The following is a 21,707-nucleotide window of genomic DNA, read 5'->3' as shown; positions in this document are numbered from 1 at the left end:
TTCACTAATCACAGATCACCATAACATATATAATAATAATGAACATTTTTGAAATATTATGAGAATTACCAAAAAGTGACAGAGACTCAAAGTGTGCAGATGCTGTTAGAAAAATGACACTGATAGACTTGCTTGATGCACAGTTGCCACAAGCCTTCAGTTTGGAAAAAAATGTGGTATCTGTGAATATTAGTCATCTCTCCATTCACACATCCCTCCATCCGTCTATTAATTCATCTTAACTTTGGTGCATGTCAAAGAAAAGCATAGTCATCAATTATTTTTTTCTAAATATTTCAGCATACCATTTATTTACAGTTTTTTTCCTTTTGATGTAAAATTTATGTTCAATAAAATACACAAACCTTAAAGAGTACACATTTTCTGAGGTTTGGCAAATGTATATACTTCTGTAACCCAAACCCCTATTAAGACATAGAACATTATCATCACCCCAGAAAGTTCCTTCACACCCTGACCCAGTCAATCCCAGTCCACATTCCCCATTCAAGAAGCAATCACTTCTGCCTGACCTGTGGAGGCACAGTGAATCAAGTGTCGACCTGGGATGCTGAGGTCACTGGTTCGAAACCCTAGGGTCACCTAGTCAAGGCACATATAGGAGTTGGTGCTTCCTGCTCCACCCTGCTCTTCTCTCTGTCTCTCTCTCTTCCCCCGCCTCTCTAAAATAAATAAATAAAATTAAAAATAAAAAGAACCAATTACTTCTACTTTTTTTTTTCATTGTGGATATTTGTTTTCTGTTCTAGAATTTCATATAAATGGAATTATACAGCTCATATCCTTTTGTGGATTCTCTTATTCAGTATGATTTTGAGGTTTATTTACAATGTCAGTAATTTGTCCCTTTATATTGCTGAGTAATATTCCATTGTATGACCACCATTTGTTTATTCTTTGCCCTGCTGATAGATACCTGGGTTAGTTCCAGTTTTTGGCTAATATAAACAAAGCTGTTCTGAATATTCTAGTAAAAATATTTTTGTGGACATAAATTTTTATGTCTCTTGGTTATATACCCTTGAGTGGAATTGCTAGAATATAGGTACATGTTTAGTTTTACAAGTAACTGCCAGACTTTTTCCCAAAGTGATTGTACCATTGTACATCCTCCCTAACAGTGTATAAGGGTCTAGTCACTTTACAACCTTACCAACATTTGGTACTGTTAGGCTTGTTAATTTAAGCCATCTGGTAGATATGTAGTAGAGGCTGTCTCATTATAGTTTAATTTGTATTTTCCTGATAACCTATGATGTCGAACATTTCTTTATTTATTTTTTAATTAAATTTTTTAATTTATTGTGTTAACATGATTTCAAGTGTCCCATTCAGTATAATGCCCTCAATCCCCCAAAACATGTCCCTCTTTTAACCTTCTTTGGCCCCCATCCCCCTACCTTCTTCTCCCCTTTACCTCTGGGATTTGCTGCCCTGTTATCTATGTGTTATGTATATGTAATTTGGCCAATCCTTCCTTGATTCTGTCCCCTCATCTCCCTTCCCTCTGACAGTTGTACTTCTGTTCCTTGTTGCCCTGCCTCTGTTTCTATTTTGTTCCTGTGGTTATTGTGAACATTAGATTGCATTTATAAGTGAGATTATATGATATTTGTCTTTCTCTGCTTGGCTTATTTCACTTAGCATAATAATCTCCAGGTCCATCCATGCTGTCACAAAAGGTAAGATTCCTTCCTTTTTGTGCCTGCATAGTATTCCATTGCGTATATATACCACAACTTCTCTATCCACTCATCTACCATCAGACAATTGGGCTGTTGCCAGATCCTGGCTATTGTAAACTATGCTGCAATAAACATAGGGGTGCATATCTTCTTTTGAATTAGTGTTTTGGGATTCTTAGGATATATTCTGAAAAGTGGGATAACTGGGTCAAAAGGCAGTTCCATTTTTAATTTTTTGAGGAATCTCCATACTGTTTTCCACAGTGGCTGCACAAGTCTGCATTCCCACCAGCAGTGCAAGAGGGTTCCCTTTTCTCCACACCCTCACAAGCACTTTTTGTGTGTTGATTTGTTTATGAGCACCATTATGTCAGATGTGAAGTGGTACCTCATTGTGGTTTTAATTTGCATTTCTCTGATTAGTGATGTTGAACATTTTTTTTAATATGCCTATTGGTCATCTCTATATCATCTTTGGGAAAGTACCTATTCAGGTCCTTTGCCCACTTTTTTTTTTTTTAAACAGAGGCAGAGATAGACAAGGACAGACAGGCAGGAACGGAGAGAGATGAGAAGCATCAATCATTACTTCTCCTTGCGCATTGCGACTTTCTTAATTCTTCATTGATTGCTTTCTCACATGTGCCTTGACCGTGGGCCTTCAGCAGACCGAGTAACCCCTTGCTGGAGCCCAGTGACCTTGGGTCCAAGCCGGTGAGCTTTTTGCTCAAACCAGATGAGCCCGTGCTCAAGCTGGCGACCTTGGGGTCTCGAACCTGGATCCTTCCACATCCCAGTCCGGCACTCTATCTACTGCGCCACCGCCTGGTCAGGCTCCTTTGCCCACTTTTTAATTAAATTGTTCACCATCCTGGTGTTGAGTTTTAGAAGTTCTTTATAAATTTTGATTATTAACCCCTTATCAGACATATCAGAAAATATGTTCTTCTATTGAATGAGTTTTCTTTGTAATCTCTTAACAGTGTCTTTTGCTGTGCAAAATGTTTTTAGTCTGATGTGTTCCCATTTGTTTATTTTATCCTTTATTTTACTTGCCTGTGTACATGTATCAGCAAAAATATTGCTACGGAAGATATCTGAGAGTTTATTGCCTATATTTTCTTCTAAGATTTTTATGGTTTTGTGACTTATATTTAAGTCTTTTATCCATTTTGAATTTGTTTTAGTTAATGGTGTAATTTGTTGGTCTAGTTTTATTTATTTTTTGGCATGTACCTGTTCAATTTTCCCAAAATGAGAGACTATCTTTACTCCATTGTGTACTCTTGCCTTTTTTGTTAAATATTAATTTACCATAAAGGCATGGGTTTATTTCTCGGCTCTCTTTTCTGTTCCATTGATCTGTATGGCTGTTCTTTTGTAAGTACCTAGCTATTTTGATTACAATGGACTTGTAGTATAACTTGATAACAGGAAGTGTGATACCTCCCACGTTGTTCTTCATTTTCAAGATTGCTGAGGTTTTTTGGGTCCTTTTTAGTTCGATATAAATTTTTGGAATATTTGTCCTGGGTCTGTGAAGTATGCCATTGTTATTTTAATAGGAATGCATTGACTCTATTGATTGCTTTAGGTTATATGGACATTTAAATGATGATAATTATTTCTATCTATGAACACGGTATATGCTTCCCCTTGTTTGTATCTTCCTCGATTTCTTTTTTCAATGTCTTATAATTTAAAAAAAACAAACAAGTCTTTTACCTCCTTGGTTAAATTTATTCCTAGGTACTTTATTTTTTTGTTGTTGTTGTAAAGTGAAAGGGATTATTTCCTTAATTTCTCTTCCTGACAGTTTATTGTTGGTGTGTAAAAATGCCACTGATTTCTGAATATTAATTTTATATCCTGCTACCTTGCTGAATTCATTCATCAGGTATAGTAGTTTTTTGCCTGAGACTTTAGAGTATTCTATGTACAGTAGCATGTCATCAACAAATAATGACAGTTTTACTATTCTTTTCCAATTTGGATACCTTTTATTTATTCTTCTTGTCTGATTCCTCTGGCTAGGACTTCCAGGACTATGTTGGATAAGAGTGGTGAAAGGGGGCACCTCTGCCTTGTTTCTGATTGTAAAAGGGCTGCTTTTAATTTTTGCCCATTGAGTATGATGTTGACTGTCAGTTTGTTATACGTGGCCTTTATTATGTTCAAGTATGTTCTCTGTATTCCCACTTGGCTGAAAGTTTTGATCATAAATGTGTACTGGATTTTATCAAATGCTTTTTCTGTATCTATATGACCATGTAGTTTTTATCTTTCATTTTGTTCATGTGATGAATCACATTTATTGATTTCTGAACATTGTACTGGCCTTGCATCCCTCAAATAAATCCCACTTGATCATGATGTATTATTTTTTTTGTATTTTTTTGAAGTGAGCAGTAGAGAGGCAGAGAGACAGACTCCTGCATGCACCTGACTGGGATCCACCCTGCAAGCTCACTAGGCGGCGATGCTCTGCCCATCTGGGGTGTTGCTCCATTGCAACTGGAGCAATTGTAGCGCCTGAGGCAGAGGCCATGGAGCTATTCTTAGCACCTGGGCCAACTTTCTCCAGTGAAGCCTTGGCTGCGGGAGGGGACGAGAGAGATAGGAAAGAGGGAAGGATTGAGAAGCAGATGTGCGCTTCTCGTATGTACCCTGACCAGGAATCAAACCCACGACTTCCACATGCCAGGCCAACACTCTACCACTGAGCCAACTGGCCAGGGCTCTATGTTCTTTTTAATGTATTGGTTGATCGGTTTGCTAATACCTTTTTGGGAATTTCAGCATCTATGTTCTTCAGAGATACTGGTCTATAGTTTTCTTTCTTTGTACTGTCTTTACCTGGTTTTGGAATTAAAATAATGCTTGATTCATAAAATGAGCTTAGAAGTCTTCTATTCTCTTAAGATTTCAGAATAGCTTGAAAAGGATAGTTGTTAATTCTTTGAATGTTTGGTAAATTCGGCTCTGAAGCCATCCAGTCCAGGACTTTTATTTGCTGGGAGTTTTTTGATAACTGTGTTAATTTCATTTGTTGTAATCATTCTGCTTAGGTTTTTCTGATTCTTCCATATTGAATTTTGGAAGATTGTTTGTTTCTAGGACTTAATGCATTTTACCCAGGTTGTCCAATATATTGGCGTATAGATCTTCATAGTATTTTCTTATACTCCTTCATATTTCTGTGATGTCAGTTGTTACTTCGTCTCTTTCATTTCTCATTTATTTGGGTCCTGTCCCTTTTTTCCTTGATGAGTCTGGTTAAAGAATAGTCAATCTTATTTACCTTTTTAAAGAACCAGCTCTTGGTTTCATTGACCTTTTGTATTATTATTATTATTATTATTATTATTATTATTTAGTCTCTGTGTAATTTATTTTGCCTCTGATCATTATTATTTCATTCCTTTTATTTTCTCTGGATTTATTTGTTCTTTTTCTAGGTGCAGGATTAGAGTGTTTATTTGAGCTTTTTCTTCTAAAGGTATGCCTGTAATGCTATGTACTTTCCTCTCAGAACTGCTTTTGCTGTGTCCCATAGATTTTTGGTTATTGTATGTTCATTTTCATTTGTTTCAAGAATTTTTTTATTTCTTCTTTGATCTCATTGTTAACCCATTTGTTATTTGATAACATACTATTTAGCCTCCAAGTGTTTCAGTATTTTTTCAGTTTTTCTGCTGTAGTTGATTTCTAGTTTCATGGCTTTTTGGTCAAAGAAAATGCTTGATATGATTTCATTCTTCTTAAACTTATTGAGACTTGTTTTCTGTCCTAACATGTGGTCTATTCTAGAAAATGTACCATGAGCACTTCAAAGAATGTATATTCTGCTGCATTGGGGTCAAATGCTCTAATGATATCAATTAAATTCAGCTGATCTAGTGTGTCATTTAAGGCCACTTTTTTTGTTGTTAATTTTCTGTCTGAAGTATCTATACATTGATGTTAACGGGGTATTAAAATCCCCTACTATGTATTATTGTATTGCTGTTGATATCACCCTTTATGTTTATCAAAATCTGCTTTATATATTTAGGTGCTTCTGTATTGGGTGCATAAATTTTTACAATGGTTATATTATTTAGTTGGATGACTCCCTTTATCATTATGTAGTGACCTTCTTTGTCCCTTACTATAACTTTTGTTTTAAAAGATATTTTGTTAGATATAAGTATTGCTATCCCAGTTTCTTTTTTCATTTCCATTTGTATGAAATATTTTTTTCATCCCTTCACTTTTAGTCTATGTGTATCTTTTGTTCTGGGTTAGGTCTCTTGTAGACAGCATGTATATGGGTCTTGTTTTCTTATCTATGCAACTGCCCTATGTCTTTTGATTGGAAAATTTAATCTATTTACATTTGAGGTTATTATTGATATATACTTATTTATTACCATTTTATTTTTTAAACCTCCTGTCTTCTTACTCTCAATTTATTTTTTCCTTTGCTCTTTTTATAGCAGGCTCTTTAACATTTCTTTCAGTACAGGTTTAGTTATAATGAAGTCTTTCAGCCATTTTTTGTATGGGAAGCTCTTTATTTCTCCTTCAAATTTAAATGATAGCATTGCTGGATAGGGTAGTCTTGGTTGTAGGTTCTTATTTTGCATGAATTTGAATATGTCTCACCACTCCTATCTGACCTGAGGTGTTTCTGTTGAGAAGTCAGATGTCATCCTTATGGGGGCTCCTCTGTAGGTAATTTATTGCTTTTCTCTTTCAGCTGTTAGTATTCTTTCTTTGTCTCTTTAATTTTGGCATTTTAATTATGACGTGTCTTGGTGTGAGCCTCCTTGGGTTCATCTTTCATGGGATTTTCTGTGCTTTTTGAACCTGTGTGACTTTTTCCTTCATCAGTTAAGGGAACTTTTTGGCTATGATTTTTTCAAACAAGTTCTCTATCCATTGTTCATTCTCTTCTCCTTCAAGAACGCCTATAATGCAGATATTGTTTCTCTTCATGTTGTCACAGAGGTCTCAGAGTTTTGTCAGTCTTTTTGAGCCTCTTTTATTTTGCTCATCTGCTTCTCTTCTTTATTTATTTATTTTGTAGTGAGAGTGAGAGAGCAGGGGAGAGGGACAGACAGTGAGAGACAGGCAGGAAGGGAGAGAGATGAGAGGCATCAATTGTTCACTGCAGCACCTCAGTTGTTTATTGATTGCTTTCTCATATGTGCCTTGACCAGGTGGCTCCAGCCGAGCCAGTGATCCCTTGCTCAAACCAGTGACCCTGGGCTTCAAACCAGCAACCTTTGGGCTCAAGCCAGTGACCATGGTGTCTTATCTCTGATTTCACATGCAAGCCAACAACCCCACACTCAAGCTGATGAGTCCGATCTCAAGCTGGCAACCTTGGGGTTTCAAACCTTCGTCCTCAGCATCCCAGGATGATGCTCTATCCTCTGCACTACTGTCTGGTCAGTTTCTTACATTTATCTTTTTCTCTAAATCACTGATTTGATCCTCTTCATGATCCACCCTGCTGTTGATTCCTTCTAGTGCAGTCTTCATTTCTGATATTGTATTTGTAATTTCTGACTGGTTCCTTTTTATGATTTTAGTGTTGTTTTTGATGCTTGCTATCTCTTTATTTAGGTGCTCATTATGTCCATCCATTGTTGCTCTAAGATGTTGAGCATCCTAAAAATCATTATTTTAAACTCTGCATCTGGTAGTTTGGTTACTTCCATCTCATTCAGTTCTTTTTCTGGGGATTTCCCTTGTTGATTCATTAGGGTCACATTTATCTTTGTGCATTAGATAGTGCTGTCTGACTTTGAAATTTTTGTGATATCTTTATGAAGAAGATGGCCTCAGTGGTACTGACCTCCAGACCACCTGTTTTCCTTGTTCTAGGAATGCTTCTTGAGAGTACTATTTTCTCTCCTGTTGTATGTGAATATTAAACGCAGTTGGTCTTTTCATGGGTAGAGTGATCCCTTCAGACTTTCTGGCTCTAAACGTCAACCTTGATAATGTGTATTAGACACTGTCCTGTTGGGTGTGTTTATTCTCCGCAGTTTCTGGTACCTGCTGACACCTCCTTTAGGTGTGCTGCTTATGTAACTGGCTCAGTCTAGCATTGGTGTGGACTGCTACCCACTTCTGTTTGTGTTGGTTCTAGGTCCTCTTTGGCAGGGTTCTGGTATGGGCTGGCATCAGCAGTTGTTTGTAACCTACCATGAGCGACCTGTCTGGAGCTAATGCTCTGTTTGCTATTTGTCTGCTTCTTCTTTGCCTGGGTAGTGTGGGAGCGGACAACCTCTGTATAAAGATCAGCTTCCTCCTACTTAGAGATGACAGCAGCTCTGTAAAAGCCCCAAGATCCGTAAGATTTGCCTCCACTTTTCAGTTGCTCCTCTTCTTGCAGCTGCCTGATCTTCCCACAGAGTCTTCTGTAGAAAGACTGTATAGTGTGAGCTCGGACTGGCCTCACCCCACCAACCCCTCCACAAGTTGCAAGCTTATTGGGTTAGGGCAGCTGAGGTTGGGGTGACATTAGTGGGAGTCCCTACTTCAGGGTTCTCTTGATGAAGAGTTAAGTATGTGGAAAGTGGCCTCTACTCCAGAGCCTAATTCCTCAGATACTGCTGGATATTCCAATTTTATTTCTCTCCAGTGACGTGAACTTCAGGTTAGATTAGGTGGCGCAACAGTCCCCTCAGCAGAATTTCTTTCAGCTGAGGAGCTCCAGGTCTCAGGGAGGAAGATTGAGAGAGACCTCTCCTATGTCTGACAGTGTCCCCTGAAAGTGACTAAGCTCCTTGACCAAGTCCAACAATAGGCTATAGGGAACCTACACCTTGAATGACCATGCTCCAAGCCTCTCTCCCTTCCCCTGTGGAACCTAGCCCAGCAGGGCAGGATATTCTGGACCATGGACGGCTGACTCTCAAGCTCCACCCTGTCCAATGTGTGCACAAGCCGCTGTGCAGGAGCTGACCACAGAAAGAGGAACTCTCCTCAACTGTGCCCAGTGTCTAAGGAGCGAGCCCTCCCTTCAGATATGCCACCAGCAAGGGTTGTTAGATCCTGAACTGCTGACGCTCTCCACAGATGGCCACTCGATGTGCCAGCCCTGGTCCTCCCTGGAGGGAACCCAGCACAGACCAGTGCAGGACACTGCCCATGACTGGCCCTCAGCAACCTTCTTGGAGCTACAAGCAACCCAGAGTTTGTGGCTGCCTCTACTGGGCCCAGGAGCACATGCAAATACCAAGCTGCAGACATAAACTGGCTTTTACCCACACTGGGATTGGAGCAAGTCAGAAAAAGGCCCAAGATTCCTCCTGCTGCATCTGACTGCTAGCTTCTTGTTGGGCTCAGCCACTGAAATAAAACCTTTGGTGGAGTCAAGAGCCTGTGGCAATTCAGGGATTAGGAAGGGTTGGGTGACCCCTGTGTTTTGGTCGTTCGACCCCCGCCGGGGTCGCGAACCACAGGTTGAGAACCGCTGCTCTAGGCTGAAGCTCCTGGCCTGGAGCTTAGGTCCCAGTTGCTACAGTGAGAGTCCCTCCATACTTGCAGCCACCCCTTGCTCCTGGGAGTGGGGAAGCCCTTTTTAGCGTCTTAGTCCTTCCTACCAGTCTCAATGTGGCTTCTGTGACTTTTGGTTATGGACTCCTCTTCATTTTGTCCAAGTTAGTTTTTCAAGATGATTGTTCTTAAATTTAGTTGTAATCAAATTTGTTCCTTGGAGGTGGCAGCTGGAACATCCACCTACTCTGTTGCCATCTTGGAGTCTGAATACTTCTTAAATGTGGTTATTGACTATTTGTATATCTTTTTTGTGAAGTGTCTTTTCAGATCTTTTGCCAATTTTTATTGCTTGGTTGTTGTATTATTGTATTATTGAGTTATAGTTCTTTATATTTTCTGGATACTAGTTATTTATCAAATACATGTTTTGTGAATATTTTTCTCCTAGTCTATGTCTTTCCAATTCATTATCTCATTGCTGTCCTTTGATGAGTACTCTATATACTTTACATTTTGATGAAGTTCAAATTGTCAATCTTTTGTTTTATGGTTGCTTTCTGTAATCTGTTTAAGTTGATTTTAGTGTTTAAAATGTTTCCTCTCAAATTGAATTCTGTGTATGCTGTGAGATAATCATGAAGGTTTGTTTTACTCAAATTCTTAGAATGCTTTTTTGAAAAATTGTGAGCCAGAATATTTTATATTTAAAAAATCTAGAGATTTAAAATATACTTTTGCAAATTTTATTAAATTAGTGACAATGTCTTACCTATTTATTTTTTCGTGTTCTTTGGCATACTTCTACTTATTAAAATTTCAAATTGAATTTATTGGGTTACACTGGTTAACAAAATTATATATGTTTCAGGTGCACAATTCTACAACACAATATCTGTACACTGTATTGTGTGTTCAAGTCACTATTTGTCTTCCCTATACCCTCCTCCACTCCTCTACCTCCTCACACATCCCTTCCCTGGGCAGTCATCACACTATTATCTGTGTTAATGAGTTTTCTTCTATTTTGAGTGCAGTCTAACAGCTGTTGGGGGTGGGAATGGGCTGGGGAGGGTGGAGAGATTGAGTGAAATGCTAATTTTTAAATGTTTTCTCACATCTTATAGTTTTCAACAATTTTCTTGTATAATAAAGTCTCACTTCTTGAGAACAGAAGTATCCTTACTAAATCAATACCCCAATTAACTGAAGAAGGCTTCATACCAATGATCTTGTTAACTGAAGGAAATTGTATACTACACACTTTGCAGATTGTACTTTTCAAAGATTGCTGCAACAGTATCTGCCATCCAACATATTCATCTAAAATGTGAACTTGATACTCTACACTGAAAGGGGGGCCTATGTCATCTCTTCTTGAATCTTGAGTGCGTGTGGTTCACTTATAACCAATAGAATGTGACAGAAGTGAAGCTGTGTGACTTCTTAGGGAATGTTAGAAAAGATTATATAGCTTCTGCATTATCTCATGTCATACTTGCTTTTGGAGCTCTGACCTACTGTGTAAGAAGTCCTACCACCTTGAGGTTGCCAGACTATGAAGCCTAGGTTGCATGGAGAAACCATGTGTAGGTAGTAGTTCAATTGACAGCCGGAACTGAGATATTGGCTAATGGTCCTTGCCATGCCCTGGACTTGTGAGCAAAGACACTTTCACATCATTTAAGATCTCAGTTACAGAGACTTCTAAATTGAAACTCCAGACATTCTTCTGTGCGGTGTTGGAACTCCTGACCCACAATATCCATGACCATAGTAAGATGGTTGTTTTAAACTGCAAATTTTAAGTTAACTTGTTAAACAGCAATATTAACTGTAGCAGCATGCACCAACACATTCCAAAGAATTAGAAGACTGAAAATATGCAGTCCTCAAACTAAGTATTTAGTTTTTAATTATTTGAGTGACAATTTGATAGTCTTCTGTGCTTCAGAGTCATGGCTTCTAAGTTTCTTAATTGCAGAGGTAGAAAAATGTGCTACATCTTGGAAGTTGCTCTTATGAAAAGATCTCCAATCTAATTTAGAATGCAGAACCCCCAAACTTTGTGATACTCATACCTTTGACTAGAAAGAATAGTAATAAATTCTCCTTATTCCTGAACTGAGCTAGGTGAGGTAGGGCTTTTGTGTTTTTTAATGTGTTTCCCATCCAAAGAAGATGTGGCCCAACTTTCTGAGATTGCATTTGATTTTTTAAATTCTATTTTATTTTTAAATTTACAAATGGAAAGCTTTACTCTTTTTGGTATACAGTCCCATGATTGCGACAGATTCCTAGAGTTATACAACCACTATCGCAATAAAGATACAGAAGAATTTTAGCACCCTTGTCTCCCCACCGAAATTAGAAATATGCTTTCCCTTGAGTAAATACCTAGAAGTGGAATGTCTGGATAATATGATAGGCATATGTGTAACTTTGTGAGAAATTACTGAATTTGTTTTCTGTTAATTTTTAAGAGGTTTTCTACATCTTTCATTAAATTTTTCCTAGCTATTTGATACTTTTGTACTATTGTAAATGGTATTTTTTCTAGTAGTTGCCCAGAATTTGCAGTTTATGTTTACATAGATAAAGTCCATTTTTGAATAACACTAAATTCTTTCATAGATAGTGAGGGAACCCCTATAATACTAAAATATTTCTAATTCCTTTCTCCTATCTTTGCATCATCACTGTCATTTATTTTACTTACTGAGGCATATATGTGCATATACATATATACATAATCCAAATACATTGTTGCTATTATAATTTTGAACAAACTGTTGTTAGGTCACTTAAGAATAAGAAAAAGCAAAGATTTTATTTACCTTCACTTATTCCTTCTCTAATGCTCTTTTTTAAGAAATACAGATCCAAGGTTCTGATGTATATCAGCTTCCTTCTTTCTGAAGAACTTCTTTTAACATACCTTTCAAGGCAGATCTACTGGCAACGTATTCCTTCAATGTTTGCTTGTCTGAGAAAGTCTCCTTCACTTTTGAAGGATAGTTTTATGGGATATAAAATTTTAGGTTTGTGGGGTTTTTTCCTCAGTATTTTCTGTCACTGTCTTTTGCTTGCATGGTTTTTGAGACGTGGGATTTAATTCTTATCTTTGATCCTCTGTAGTAAGGCGTTTCCCCCCAACTCCTGGTCTCTTTCAAGATTTCTTCTTTATGTTTGATTTTTTACAGTTTGAATATAATATATCTAGATATAGTTTTTTTGGGGGGGCATTTATACTGCCTTTTCTCAGAGATTTCTGAATCTGTGGTTTGATGTTTAACATTAATTTAGGGGAATTTCTCAATCATTGCTTCACATGTTTCTGCTGTTCCTTTTTTATTATTATTACTCTCATTCTGAAATTTCCATTATACATTCTGTGGTTGTCCCCAAGTTTTTTGTTTGTTTGTTTTTGTTTTTATATATTCTGTTCTATTGTTTTAGTCTTTTTTATTTTTCAGTTTTGGATGTTTCTATTGACATATTCTCAAGAGCATACATTCTTTCCTCAGCTTTATACTAATGAGCCCATCAAAGACATTCTTCATTTACCTTACTGTGTTTTTGATTTCAAACATTTCTTTTTGATGCTTTCTTAGACTTTCCATCTCTTTCCTTACAGTTTTCATTAGTTCTTGTGTGCTATCTACTTTTTGCACTAGAGCCCTTTGCTTATCATTAGCGATAATCATTTAAATCCACAGTCTGATAATTACAGCATCCTTACCATATCTGAGTCTGGTTCTGATGCTTGCTCTGTTTCTTCAAACTGTGTTTTTTGCCTTTTATGATGCCTTGTAATTTTTTCTAAAAAGCCAGTCAGTATGCACTGGGTAAAAGGAATTCTCGTAACTAGGCCTTTAGGTGATGCGGTGGTAAGGTGTGGGGTAAGGGAGTGCATGCTTTATTGCTATGATTAGATCTCCATCTTTTACTGTGTCTGTATCCCATGGCTGTGAACTTCACAAATAACTTTCAGTTTCCTCCCCCTACTCTCTCTAGTTGGGTCAGGATGGCTTGCAGGAGCTAGATTTGGTTATTTCTCTTCCACATATGGAAGGCCCAGAGGAGGTAGAATTGAGTAGTTCTCTTGCCCCAGATAAGTTAGCTTCTAATAAAGGCTATCCCAATAGTTTAGGCTCTGGTAAAATAGTTTCTTTCTTGTATGTTGTTGGTTAGTTTTTATTTTGTAATCATAAACTTTGCAATCCAGCTAGATGTGGATGGAGGATAAGAAAACACAGAACCCAGTGAGAAGCAGCAAGGGCACAAAAATTATACGATTTCTGAGCAGATTGGGGTGAAGGGGTGCTCTACTGACCTACAGAAAGAATGGTCTTATGGTTAAGATAAAACAAGCAAATTTATTAGAGTTGTCCACAATCAGCAATGGTGACCTTCTTGCTGGTCTTGCCATTGCTGGACCCAAAGCACTCGATGGCTTCCACAATATCCATGCCTTCTTTCACTTTTCCAAAGACCACATGTTTGCCACTCAACCACTCAACCTTGGCAGTACAGATGAAAAACCGGGAATCGTTTGTGTTGGGTGCAGCATTTGCTATGGACAAGATGCCAAAACCTTCAAATTAAATCTAATCATCATATTTCTTCCAATTGATGGACTTGCTACCCATGCCATTGTGGCACATAAACCTCAGAATAATTCTGTGAAAGCAGGAAAGTTTATAACCAAATCCTTTCTCCCCAGTGATCAGAGCATGAAAGTTTTGTGCTGTTTTTGGAACTTTGTCTGCAAACAAATCAATGGAGACATGGCTCAAGGGCTCACTGTGGGCAATGATGTCAAATAGAACAGTGGGATTGACCATGGCTGTGCATGGGTGGCATCTGCAAGGCCTAAAATAGGTTCCCTTGAAAGCAGGCCTTGGTAAGAATGACAGACTGTTCTGGCATATTTTGAAATGGTTGATTTTCTCCTCTCCCTGCCAGAAGCCAGAGGGATTTTTCTTCATTATTCACTGTGAGAACCTGACTGAGCTCCTGGAGATAAAACTCACAAAATTGTGTGGTCTCCTTGATGACTGGCTTCCCCTGGAGTTTTCATCTCTTAGATTTTTGTCTATACTGAGGCCCAGAAATTTGTTAGTTACACCTTAGATTTTTCTACTGTGCTTCTATTTCCCATACAGGCTTTTCTGCTTGTGGATTTCTACTCTTTTAAGGCATGATTCTCTGCTGCTTGTCTGTCTGTCCAATTTTGGGGGCAGTGGTTTGTCCTGTGACCTCACTTCCCTGACTAAGAAGAGTTGTCAATTTTTCAATTTGTTCAGCTTTTAATACCCAAATTGATTTTTAAAGCAATTGTATCATTTTTTATTTTTACCAGGAGTCTTGGAGAATTCCAATTCCTCCACATGCTTATCACTCTTTGTAAGGTCTATTTAATTTTAGGCATTCTAATTGATGTGTAGTATCTCACTGTAGTTTTTCATGAGTTTATTTGCCATTTGTAAATTTCCTTTTATGAACTTTCTGTTCAAGTCCTTTGCCCATTTTTTTTTGTATTTTTCCAAAGTGAGAAGTGGGTAGAGGCAGATAGGTAGACTCCCACATGCGCCCGACCAGGATCCACCTGGCATGCCCACCAGGGGCAATGCTCGGCCCATCCGGGCATTGCTCTGCTGCAACCGGAGTCATTCTAGTGCCTTAAGCAGAGGCCATGAAGCCATCTTCAGTGCCTGGCCAACTTTGGTCCAATGGAGCCTTGGCTGCGGGAGGAGAAGAGAGAGACAGAGAGAAAGGAGAGGGGGAAGGAGGGAGAAGCAGATGGGCGCTTCTCCTCTGTGCCCTGGCCAGGAATCGAACCCGGGACTTCCATACGCCAGGCTGACGCTCTACTGCTGTGCCAACCGCCCAGGGCCCTTTGCCCATTTTTTGAGTTATTTTGTTGTTCCTGTGTTCGAGAATTCTTTATATATTCTGGATATAAATTCCTATCAGATATATGATTACAAAATATTTTGTATGTGGCTTGTGATTTTATTATCTGAAAAGGGGTTTTTGAAGAGCAAAAGTTTTAAAGTCCAATTTATTAGTTTTTGCTTTTGTGAATCATGCTTTTGGTATCATATTAAAGAAATCTTTGACTAATCCAAGGTCACAAAGGCTTTTTACTGTTTTCTTCTGGAGGCATTACAGTAGGTTTTACATCCAGGTCTATGATCCAGTTTGAGTTAATTTTTTTAGTGATATAAAGTATGAGTTGAAGTTTTGTTTGTTCACATGTAGATATGTAACTTTTCCGGCACCATTTCTTGAGAAAACTAATTTTCTCCACTGAACTGCCTTTGAACTGTTGTTGGAAATCAGTTGTCCATATATACTGCTCACAAAAATTAGGGGATATTTCAAAATGAATATGAAGCAATAGAATATCCCCTAATTTTTGTGTGCAAAACAGGCCTATTCTGGACTCTGTTCTTTTCTATTGATCTATTTGTTTATCTTGTCACTGATACCATATTCTCTTACTTACTATATCTTCATAATATGTCTTAAAATCTAGTAATATTAGCCCATAAGCTTTGATATTTTTAAAAGTTAAATTGGTTATACAGTGCTCCGTTGTGTATTGCAGGGGTTAGGTTCCAGAACCCCCCATGATAGGCAAAAATCTGCAAACTAGCAACCTTATATTTATTTTATTATTTATATATATTATAAGGGTTTATAAACCCTCCCCACACTGTTATTAACCTTTCCCACACTAATTTTGCTTATTTTACTGCAAAAGTAATTAAAATAATAAATACTATATAAAAATACCTATATACTGTAAAATCCCACGATATAGTGACAAATCCGTGATACAAAATTAGATATTCCTTTTGAACTTTGGAATCAGCCTGTCAATTTCTACAATCAATCTTACTGGGATTTTGATTATGATTGCACTGAATTTATAAATTTGTTGACACTATTGAGTCTTTTGATATCTTCATTTATTGGGAATTTGTCTCTGAAATACTTTATAGTTTTCAGGGAGCAGGTCTTATCAGATTTATTCCTGAATGTTTTATATTTTTGATAACTTTGTGAATTGTATTGTTTTTTATTTCAATTTCCGATTGTATATTGCTACACTGTAAACTCACCTATTTGTCCTAGTAACTTTCTTTTTTATTCCATAAGATTTTCTACATTGACACTCTTGTCATCTGTGAATAAAAGCAGTTTTACTTCTTTACTTACAAATTTGATTTATTTGATTTTTTTCTTGCTTTATCATACTTGTTAGAAGTGCCAGTAAAATGTTAAATGGAGGAGGTAAGAGATAAAGTTGTTCTCTTTTTCTAAAATTAAGAGGAAGGCATTCATTCTTTCAACACTAAGTAATATTAGTTACAATGGTACGATACTGTATATAACCTTTTGCAACTTGCTGTTTTCAACCAACGTGATATGGCAATATTTCCATTTCAATACGTGTAGATATAGTTTATTTATTCTCATTGTTTTACAGTACCCCATTTTGTCAATAATACAGTTTATCAATTTTTTACTTATTATATTGGTTTCCTTTGGCCACTGTAACAAATTACTACAAACTAGGTGGTTTAAAACAACAGAAATTTATTCTCTCACAATTCTGAAGGCCAGATGTTTCAAATTAGTATTACTGGGATGAAATCAAGATGTTGGCAAGGTTGTGCTCCCTGTGGAATTTCTATAGGAGAATCTGCTTTTTCTCAACTTTCTGATGACTACTGGCGTTCCTTGGTTTGTGGTCACATTGCTCTAATCACTGCCTCTGCCTTCACATTATCATCTCCTCCTGTTCTTTCTTCTTCTTCTCTCTCTTTCTCTCACTCTCTCACTCTTTTCATCTCCCTCCCTCCCTCCCCTCCACTCTTATAAGGATATATGCATGTAATGGCAATTAGGGCCCACCTGAATAATCCAGGGTAATGGAATCTCTCAAATTTTAGATTCATCAACTAAACATATGTGCAAAGACTCTTTTTTTTTTTTTTTTTCAAATAAAGTAACATTTACAGGTTCCAGAGATTAGGAATTGTTATCTTTGGGGGTCATTCTATAGTTTCCTATACTTTTGAACAGCTCTTTTTTTTTTTTTTTTTTGCTATTGCAGACAGCTGTAAAGGAACATACACGTTTCTGTGAATGTGTGCTAATTTCTCTAGAATAGAAACAGAGAAGTAGAATTCTGGGCTATAGGCTGTATCAAAAGACTGTTAAATTCTTCAAAATGTATGCACCAGTTTATATTTTGCATATTGGTCATTTTTCTGTTAGGATTTAAATTTTATTGATTTGTTCTTGATACATTTTGGATGTGAGTCCTTTGTTGCTTATATGCATTCTAGATACATTCTCTTTGTGGGCTTCTCTTTGCACTTTTTGCACAGTATCTTTTGTCATATTCAATTTAGATTTTTAGTTATAATTGGACTTACCCACTTTTTTACGTTATAGTTTGTGAATTTTGCATTCTCTTTAAGAAATTATGAATGCCATTTGAATTGCCAGTTGTTCCAGCACCATGCAGTAAGTCTATCCTTTCCCCAGTGGTTTGTATTGGAACATTTGACATACCGTGTTTCCCCCAAAATAAGACAGTGTCTTATATTTATTTTTGCTACTAAAGACACGCTAGGTGTTATTTTCAGGAGATGTCCTATCTTTCCATGAACAAGAATTCACATTTATTATTGAACAGAAAATCAACATTTATTAATATACTGTAGTAATGTCATCACAAACATCAGCATAACCAGCCAAACTCTGAATTCCATCAAAATTCTTATGACTTTATTTCCATGTACAACAATCTACCCTGTTTCCCTGAAAATAAGACAGTGTCTTATATTAATTTTTGCTCCTAAAGACGCACTAGGTGTTATTTTGGGGGGAGGTTTTATATTTCTAAGCTTAAAAAAATTGCACTAGGTTTTATTTTCGGTGAAACGGTATTTCGTGGTCCCATATCAATATGAATTGTTTTCTAATCTCTTTATTTTGTTAAATTTGTCTACTTGTCTCTCCCTAAGCCAGTACCACCTGTTTTAATTTGTTACCATAACATCATGATAAGTTGTGATATATAGTGGGATTCTAATTTTTATTCTTCTGATTATTCCTAGGACTTTCATTTTCCATATTAATTTTATAATGACTTTTTCTAGTTCTTTAAGAAGCCAGATTGGATTTTGACTGGAATTATGTTGAATTTAAAGATTAATTGGGGGAAGAATTGTCATTATGAAATAGTGATTTCCCACCCATGAATATAGTATATCTTGTTTTATAATGCTGTATAAGTTTGTTTCTATTTCAAATATTATCTTTTTACTTTAAAATTAAAATTTTTAATTGGCTGTTTCTGGTGTATATGATATATTAATTTTTATATGTTGATCTTATTTCTCAATTGAGTTCTCAATCTATAGATTCTTTTGGATTTTATTTTGGACTACATCATATAAACTAAATAATGACAGACTTATGTCTTCCCTTTTAATCCTTGTAATTTTTTTCTATTTTCTGATTATATTGGCTAGAAGCTATAATATATATGTAAGATAAGTAATAATAGCAAGTATCCTTACCTTTTTTCTAGCTTTAAAAGAAATATTTCTAATATTTCACCTTTAACTCTTTTGCTTGTCATAAGTTTTTGGTAGATGCAGATATTTATTCAGGATTTTCACATCATTTTTTATAAAGGAACTAAGCATATATATTTTCTTTCTCAGACTGTCTTTGTCCAGTTTATTTTTATTTATTTGTTTTTAAGTTTTATTTAGAAAATTACATTTAACAAGGTGACATTGACCAATAAGAGTACTACATAGGTTTCAAGTAAACATTTCCATAGCATTTGAACTGTTGAGTATATTGTATAGCCATTGTGCAAAGTCAAATCATTTTCTGTCACCTTATATTCATCCCTCTTTACACCTTCCCCACACTCCTTCCTCCATCACCCTCCCCCATATCCTCTACCCTCAGGTAACCACTTCACTTTTATCTATGTCCATGGTCTCAGTATTATATCCCAACCATGTGTGAAATAATACAGTTTTTAGCTTTTCCTGATTTACTGATTTCACTCAGTATAATGTTCTCAAGATTCATCCATGTTGTTGTAAATGATCCGATGTCATCATTTCTTATGGCTGAGTAGTATTCCATTGTATATATGTATCACATCTTCTTTATCCAATCCTTTATCAAGGGACACTTTGTTTGTTTCCATGTCTTGGCCACTGTGAATAGCACTGCAATGAACATGGGGGTGCATGTGTCTTTACATACCAGTGTTTTCAAGTTTTGGGGGTAGATACCCAGTAAAGTGATTGCTGGGTCATATGGTAGTTCTATTCTTAGCTTTTTGAGGAACCACGAAATTTTCTTTCATAACTGTTGTACTAATTTGCATTCCTACCAGCAGTGAATAAGGGTTCCTTTTTCTCCACAGCCTCTCTACTTGTTATTGCCTGTCTTGGTAATAGCCAATCTTAACAGGTGTGCAGTGGTATCTTTTTCTAGTTTTGATTTGCATTTCTCAAATAGCTAGTGAAGATGAGCATCTTTTCGTATACGTGTTGATCATTTGTATGTACTCTTGGGAAAAGTATCTGTTCAGGTCCTCTTCCCCTTTTTTAATTGGATTGTTTGCTTGTTTGTTGCTGAGCTTTGTGAGTTCTTTGTGTATTTTGGATATTAACGCCTTATAGTACAAATATCATCTCCCATTTAGTTGGCTGCCTGTTTGTTGTCAGTTTCTTGTGCTGTGCAGAAGCTTTTTAGTTTTATATAGTCCCATTCATTTATGTTTGCCTTTACTTCCCTTTCCTTTGGGGTCAAATTCATAAATTATTCTCTATAGCCAAGGTCCATGAGTTTAGTACCTATGTTTTCTTCTATGTAATTAATTGTTTCAAATATTATATTTTTCCAGTTTAGATAGCACTGTTTTATAATAATCTCTAAAATAAGCTTCAGAATATTCACTATAAGTTTCTTAGAGCTGTTCGTGGATGTTATCAGTTCTGAAGCTTTTGTAGAAGTTACTTGTAAAACCGTATGACCCTTCATTATTTATGTATATAGATTTTTAACTAAAGATTCACTTTCTTTTAGGGTAATATGTTTTATTCCAGATTTCAATTCATCTGAGTTGTTTTGAAAATTATATATTTTCTAAAAACTTTTTCATTTCATCTAATTTTTAAAAATCATTACCATTTCTAGACCTAGTACTATTGATTTGTGCCTTTTCTCTTTTTAAGAAACAGTTTTACTAGAGTTGTTTATTTGGCTAGATTTAAAAAGAACCAGATTTAAATTTTCTCACTCTCTTTCTTTCTTTGTTTTCTATTTCATTAATTGCTACCTTGCTTTTATTATACCCTTCTTTCTGTTTTTTCTGTGTTTATTTTCTAATTTCTTGAGTAGGACATTTGTTTCACTAGGTATTGTCTAAGAAATGTACTTAAGGTTTTAATTTGTTTCCTGAGTACTGTTTTTGCCTTAGTGTGTTTGGTGTTTATTGTCTTTCATATATAAATATTTCCTAATATTATAATTTCTTTTTAGAAAATTATTTGTTTTAAAATTTCTAAATGTGTATAAGGTTAACTTTCTTTTAGTTTTTTATTTCTCTATATACATATTATTTTTAGTTAGAGAGTATGGTTTTCATGATACTGATTCTTGGTATTTATTAAGTCTTGCTTTGTAACCCTGGGAATAAACTCTTATTTTCTGAAATATATATTTTTTTCTTTTACTTTTGAAGTTTAACTGGGTAGCTAAATAATTCTAGATTTATAGTTATTTTACCATTACCCATTGAAGATATTATTCTATTGTCTTCTGCCATCCATTGTGGTTGTTGGCAATTCTCTTGTTAAATTTAATTATTCCTCTGGTTGCCGTTCTCTTTGTTTTGGGGATTCTGCAGTTTCATTACAATGTATCTGGGGACTATGTGTAACTGTTTAATTTGAGAATTCTTATGAGCCACTATCTCTTCAAATATCTTTTCATGTCGACTCTCTCTTTTTTCCTTCTCACTTCCTCATTCTGTTATTGCTCTCTTAACTTATTTTTAAACCTCTCTCTCTTCTCCATGTCTTTTAACCTTTTATTCATTTTATTTATTTTTTATTCTGTGCTGCATTCTTGTAATTTTCCTTAAATTCATCATATAGTTTATTAATGACTGTACCTTCCAATTCCTTAAGTGCTATTTTTAAAAATATTTCTGTTATTTTCCATGGCATCTTGCTTTATGCTTTCTCTATATTTTATCACTTTAATAATTTTAAACACAGTACTTTCATATTCCATTACATTTTTTTGTTCTGTTGTACCAAATTTATGGCATACAATTCTTCTGTTCTATCTTCTGACTCCCACTTATAGAGGATTATTTTCTTTTATGTTTTCTAAGCTCATCTTAAACTAGACTTTTTTTCCTCACTACCGATATTTTTTGCT

The 21,707-nt window shown here is 36.0% G+C and overlaps 1 protein-coding gene and 1 pseudogene across 1 annotated transcript in view; one reads left to right on the top strand and one right to left on the bottom strand.

Annotated features, from left to right (window-relative positions):
* The window catches only part of EFHC2 (EF-hand domain containing 2), a 283,160-nt gene that overhangs the window by 179,187 nt on the left and 82,266 nt on the right, over positions 1 to 21,707 (top strand). The window lies entirely within an intron of this gene.
* On the bottom strand, positions 13,583 to 14,053 carry LOC136317059 (peptidyl-prolyl cis-trans isomerase A pseudogene; annotated as a pseudogene).

The sequence above is a fragment of the Saccopteryx bilineata genome, chromosome X (assembly GCF_036850765.1).
Source record: "Saccopteryx bilineata isolate mSacBil1 chromosome X, mSacBil1_pri_phased_curated, whole genome shotgun sequence".
NCBI classification, from domain to species: domain Eukaryota; kingdom Metazoa; phylum Chordata; class Mammalia; order Chiroptera; family Emballonuridae; genus Saccopteryx; species Saccopteryx bilineata.
Note: the sequence above shows the minus strand (reverse complement) of the source record. Positions and strands in the feature narration are given on the sequence as shown.